The sequence below is a fragment of the Papio anubis genome, chromosome 9 (assembly GCF_008728515.1).
Source record: "Papio anubis isolate 15944 chromosome 9, Panubis1.0, whole genome shotgun sequence".
Taxonomy (NCBI): domain Eukaryota; kingdom Metazoa; phylum Chordata; class Mammalia; order Primates; family Cercopithecidae; genus Papio; species Papio anubis.
In genome coordinates, this window is record NC_044984.1 from 91,799,473 (window position 1) to 91,806,322 (window position 6,850).

Genomic DNA, 6,850 nt, shown 5'->3' on the forward strand with positions numbered 1-6,850 from the left:
AATAGGCACTGGGGGATATAAGAGGGAGGAGGAAGTGAGAGGGGCAAGAGTGGAAAAATTGGGTACTATGCTCACTACCTGAGTGACAGGTATGATCATACCCCAAACCTCAACATCACACAATATAGCTTAGTAACAAACATGCACATGTATCCCCTGAATCTAAAATAAAAGCTGAAATTTTAAGAATAAAAATAAATAAAACAAAAGAAAAGACTTTTTTTGCTGTTGTTTTAAGCTAAAACCAAAATGTTTTGACTTCTTCAAAAGCCAGATATCTCCCCTCCCCCAAAGACATTCTTTTTCCCAGTTCCAAAGGATGATTTTAAAGTTTCAAAGTGGAAAGGCTGGGCATAGTGGCTCATGCCTATAATCCCAGTGGGAGGTTGAGGTGGGAGGATTGCTTGAGCCCAGGAGTTCAAGACCAGCCTGGGCAACATAGAGAGACCCTGTCTCTAAAAATAAAAAAACAAAAAAATAAAAACAATTAGCCTAGCATGGTGGTTCATACCTATAGTCTCAGCCACTTGGGAGGCTGAGGTGGAAGGATAGCTTGAGCCCGGGAGGTCGAGGCTACAGTGAGTCATGATCATGCCTTTGCACTCAACCTGGGCAACAGAGTAAGATCCTGTCTCAAAAAAAAAAAAAAAAAAAAAGTCAAAGTGAAAACTAGCTTTTTATGGGTTTTATCATAATTTCCCTCATTATGTTTGTTGAACTATAGTTTAAAAGAAAAAAAGTGATTTCATCCCTCTACTCCCTATGTAAATGTTTGAGTTGCTGGATTTTGGGGAAACTGTTCAACTCTTTTAAATATCCTATTTCCTATTTCTTTAAATATCTTCGATATTTTATCTTTTATGAGTTAAGGTTTACAATTGTGTTGCAGAAATATTTACAACAAATGAAAGTGATGTTGACTATTTTGTGGAGGATTTTTTTATTTAATTGATTTCTAAAGCTTTCTAAATATGTATTTTTTAACAAGTGGCATTTGTATGTTTGTTTAAGATGCTGGAACTCTGATACAGAGATCAGGAGATCTGAGCTGAGTCCGACCTTTGCTGCTTTCTAGTGAGACAGAGAGCATATTATAGTCTTCGGTGCAATGTGGCAAGCGGACGTACCTAAGTTGGAAACCCCATTCTGGCCTCTCTCCTTTCCCATCCTTTACTGCCACATAGCCCACTGCAACTCCCATCAGTCATTCTCATTGCCGAAGAACTTTTATTTATAGGATTTGATCCACTTTTTTTCAGAAGGTAATTGGAGTTGATGTCGCCAAAATGACTTACTGTTGCTTTGGTTTTATCTTAATGACTAGCTGTGTCACGCTGAGCCAATCTGTTAACTCATTTTTAAAATGAAATGGGCTAAACTCTAATGACCTCTCTGGCTCTAAAATTTAATAACATTATATATACTTTCCTGGGGGAAAAAGTATTAGACAATCAAATATACTTTAGATAGTCAAAGTAGGATCAAATGGACTTTCTTTAGTGATTATTCTATACCTTCTTCATTTCTGACCCTCTTTGAATCTTTAGGAGACGTTCCAGTTCAGTCTTTTGTGCATTTATTTATTTAACAAACATTGAGTCAATAAACTGGGTTATAAAGATAACTAAATATTGTGTGTACTGCTGAGATGTTTACTGAAGAGGTAGCAAGGTAATTTTTTTTTTTTTTTTTGAGACAGGGTCTCACTCTGTTGCACAAGCTGGAGTGCAGTGGCTCGATCTCAGCTTACTGCAGCCTTGCCTCCCAGGTTCAAGTGATTCTCCCACCTCAGTCCCACCTTCCAAGTATCTGGGACTATAGGTGCATGCCACAACACCCAGCTAATTTTTGTATTTTTAATAGAGATGATTTTGCCATGTTGGCCAGGCTGGTCTGAAACTCCTGGCCTCAACTGATCCACCCACCTCAGCCTCCCAAAGTGCTGTGATTACAGGTGTGAGCCACTGTTCCTGGCTTTAAATGTTGTAATATAACAACATATAGAGAAATATGAAAAGAAATGAGTGGAAACTTCTGGGATTTTTTTTTTTTTATCTCACGTGAGGATGGGCATTTATGAACAAGGAATGAGGTTAAGTGTTTTCCCTCTATTCCCCCTGCCTCCTGCCTCACCACACACAGACACACAAATGTACACACACATACACACACATACACACACACTCATTGCAATTTAACATATACAAAGTCCCACTATGTGCAAAGCACATTGACTTTGCAAAGTATATGAGAAAATCATAGTCTATTGGATCAAGTAATATCATATATACTCCATAAAAAGAGGTAAGATCAATTTATAAATGTCTGCACTGACAGTAAAATGATATACGTACCATAAATAAGGTCTAAAAACATTGTTAAGGGGTCTCCTAACAAGAGAGCACTGCCGATTTAGAACATAAGGAAGGTTCATAGAGAGACTGGCACTTCAGACAGGCTTCCAAAGTAACTGAGAAGTTTCAACCAAGAATTAGGTCTCTTGTAACTACTGACTTTCAAAGTGAAATTTTTAACTTGGAGTAAAGTTAAAGTTACTTTTTATTTACCCTTTTGAAATGATGCGTTTCTTTTTCTACTTAAACGTGTTTCAGATATTTGATGTGAATGAGCCATTCTGGCCAATGGAAATCCTCTTAATGGACTCCCCAGTTTGCCTGGGCCCTTCCACTCACACTGGACAGTCCCTATGTTTACCAAGAGTCACTTGTATTTGTTCCCCAAATGGGTGTAAATTAATTGAATATTGTGTAAAACTGGTGAAATATAAGAGAAAGAGAGAAGACAGGAGTTTTTATTTATATAACAATTAAATTGTAGCCCTGGTACAGTGACTGACACCTGTAGTCCCAGTACTTTGGGATGCCAAGGCAGGTGGGTCACTTGAGGTCAGGAGTTCCAGACCAGCCTGATCAATATGGTGAAACCCCGTCTCTACTAAAAATGCCAAATTAGGCATGGTGGTGGGCGCCTGTAATCCCAGCTACTCAAGAGGCTGAGGCAGGAGAATTGCTTGAATCCTGAATCCAGGAGGCAGAGGGTGCAGTGAGCTGAGATTATGCCACTGCACTCCAGCTTGGGTGACAGAGTGAGACTCTGTTTCAAAAAAAAAAAAAAAAATTAAATTCTTTTAGAAAGGCTAAAGATGGGTCATTGTAGTTGTCCATTTTCACATTTTTATAAAGAACTGCCTGAGACTGGGTAATTTATAAAGGAAAGAGGTTTATTTGACACAATTCCACATGGCTGGGGAAGCCTCAGGAAACTTACAATCATGATAGAAGGAGAAGAGGCATGTCTTACATGGCAGGAGGCTAGAGAGAGTGAGTGTGTGGGGAAGGAACTGTCAGACACTTACAAAACCATCAGATCTTGTGAGAACTCACTCACTATCTCAAAAACAGCATGGGGAACCACCCCCATGATCCAATTACCTCCACCTGGTCTCTCCCTTGACACGTGGGGGTTACAGGGATTATGAATGATTATAATTGAAGGTGAGATTTGGGTGGGGACACAAAGCCTAATCATATCAGTCATTTTAAAATTACTGTTAAATTGGAAGTAGACGAAAAAAGAAGATAACAATATTGGGAAGGCTGGGTGTGGTGGCTCACATCTGTAGTCTTGACACTTTGGGAGGCTGAAGTGGGAGGATTTCTTGAGCCCAGGAGTTTGAGACCAGCCTGGGAAATTTAGCAACACTTCTTATCTACAAAAAATAAAAAAATTAGCTGGGTGTGATGGCATGTACCTGTGATCTCAGCTACTCACAAGGCTAAGGTGGGAGGAGCTCTTGAGTTTAGGAGTTCAAGGCTGCAATGAGCTGTGATTGTGCCACTGTATTCCAGCCTAGGACATACAGCAAGACCCTGTCTCAAAAAAATATTTTTTGGGGGAAAAAGTAAAGAAAAATAAAACAAAAAACAGAAAAACCTCAATTCAGCAGAACCACACTTCATGAAAAAGCTTTCACTTTACATAAAAAAGTTTGGTTAAAATAAAACATTGAGGTTAGATATGTATCATTTTTACAATCCTTTGTATCAATTAACCTTTTCAAATGAAATTTCCAAATTGTTTTGTATAAGAGGGCCTCTATCCTAATTTTATCTTAACTCTAAGTCCTTTTACATTAGTGCAGACTTTATCAGAGCCTATAGTGCAGGCGTTCTGCAATAGTTCATTGGTTTGATTGATTGCTCTGGGATGTACATTTATCATTAAGATTAAATTCCAGTTCTCACAAGGCCAAAACGGCCATGAGACCAGCACTATGAATTCTGATAAAAGAGAAAGAGGAAAAGAGAAACTCTTTAAATCACCTGTCCTGAATATTTTCTTCTCATTCTACATTTTCTCTAGGGGCAATCCCTTCTCTCTTCCACTTCTACTTTTCTCTCGTATGCTAACTTGCAAATCTGTATTTTCTGCTCCCAATTCTCCATGTATTTCTTACTGACAGTTGTATATATTTTACCTGATTTCACACAGCCATTGGCTACTAATTATGACACTTCTCAACGATATTATAATAGTTGGCTAATACCATAATTGCTAGTGTATATTAATGTTCCTCGCCAGCTCCCCAAACAGCCTTTCCAAATATCAGCTTGGCCAATAAGTATGCATTACCCAGTGGAAAATGTACATTGTGGGAAGTGAGCCAAAACAAAGCATTTAACAAAGATTAAGCTTTCATGTCCTACTGGAAGTTTTCTTAATGAAGATGATAAGGCACAGGTTACAAACCTGATCAGATTCTCTGTCATTCTCCAGTCATTTGAGATTTAAATTTATTATCTCTACCACCCTAATTGGTGCCAGTGTTTATTAATGTTACTGTTTTTCTATTTTATCTATGAAAACTTTTTTTTCAGCTAGCAGACTAATAATGGATATCCATTAATTGTCTTACTAGATTTTAGTATGCAGCATACTTTATGTTTAAAAATGTATTTTCCATGTATTACTCTCTAAAAATCACTGTCAAAATATATCTGATGAAAATACCTACATGGTTTATTTTTTTACCCAAAAAAATTTTCTTGGTAAAGTTAACACATAATGTAGACACCTGTGTGACTTATATGTCAGCAAATATGGTCCCCATCTCTCCCATCTCTTCTCTAGCATGTGAGGTCTTTGAGTTCAGGCCTCTGTCTAATTTGTCCCCATCCCTAGCACAAAGCTTGGCACATAAAAGTGCTCAATAAATGTTTATTAAGATAGACTGTGGTGGCCAGGCATGGTAGCTCATGCCTCATACCTGTAATCCCAGCACTTTGGGAGGCCAAATAGAGTGGATTGCTTGAGTCCTGGAGTTCAAGACCAGCCTGGGCAATATGGCAAAACCCTATCTCTACAAAAAATACAAAAATTAGCCAGGTGTGGTGGCATGTATGTGCCTATAGTCTTAGCTACTTGGGAGGCTGAGGTGAGAGGATCTCTTGAGCCCAGGAGGTCGAGGCTGCAGTGAACCATCATCATGCCACTGCACTCCAGCCTGGGTGACAGAGCAAGACCCTGTCTCAAAAAAAAAAAAAAAAAAAAAAAAAAAAAAGAGATAGCCTGGGACATGCTCCGTAATTATGGTTATTTTATTTAGTCAGGTAATTCACACCTAAGTTCTATTTTAGATAATGGCCTATCCAATTTAGACTAGTTAAAATTCTAAGCTTTTAGTAATCTAACTAGTATTCTTAGACTTTAAAAGAGATAAAGATGTATTTATACATTTTATGTGGCTGACTTTATAAACTAATCAAGACAGTGGAAAAGAATGCAGTCATTGGTTCTAAGAATCAGTGTACCCAAACATTCAGGATTGAAATCCTAACTTTTGGGGCCGGGTGGCTCACACCTGTAATCCTAGCACTTTGGGAGGCTGAGGTGGGCGAATCACCTGAGGTCAGGAGTTTGAGACTAGCCTTGCCAACATGGTGAAACTGTCTCTATTAAAAATACAAAAATTAGCTCAGCATGGTGGTGTGCGCCTGTAATACCAGCTACTCAGGAGGCTGAGGCAGGAGAATCGCTTGAACCCGGGAGGTGGAGATTGCAGTGAGCCGAGATCGTGCCACTGCACTCCATCCTGGGCAACAGAGTGAGACTCTGTCAAAAAAAAAAAAAAAAAAAGAAGGAAGAAAGAAAGAAAGAAAGAAAGAAAGAAAGAAAGAAAGAAAGAAAGAAAGAGAAAAGAAAGAAAAGAAAAGAAAAGAAAAGAAAAGAAATCCTGACGTTTTTGTTTATTTGCCACTCTGGCAAATGCTACTTACCTTTGGGGTCAGTCACTTAATTTCTTTGTATCTAAATTCTTTATTAATAAAGTGTGGATGATAATAATAGGATCTAGCTTACAGGTTGTTATGAAGACTGTTACAAAGATATATTTCAATATAGTTATTTTGTGTATACACTCATATTTACATTTATATTATTTAGCCTTGTGCCTGGCATATATAAGTGTTTGGCACTATATACATGTCGGCTATTGGTATTAGACATGAAATGGTTCTCATTGGTAATTTAGCACTTTGATCAAATCCTCTTATTGTCTCATTTGACAAATCAGGACCCAGAGAAGTTAAATGCCTCATCTGATTCATAGATAAGCTCATAGTGAACAAGGTGTTAGATGTTGTGATATTTTGGTTTTATTAAATTCAATAATTAATTTCATAAGACCAGATTGACCTTCTATGATATAAAAGGCCCTATGCTGCGTATGAAGCCAGTGAAAATCCTTGATAGGATGAGCCAATGGTTCATTGAGGGTATTTAGGTTAGATTCACTCAAGGAAGTTACTTTGAAAGCAACTTCATGTGACTA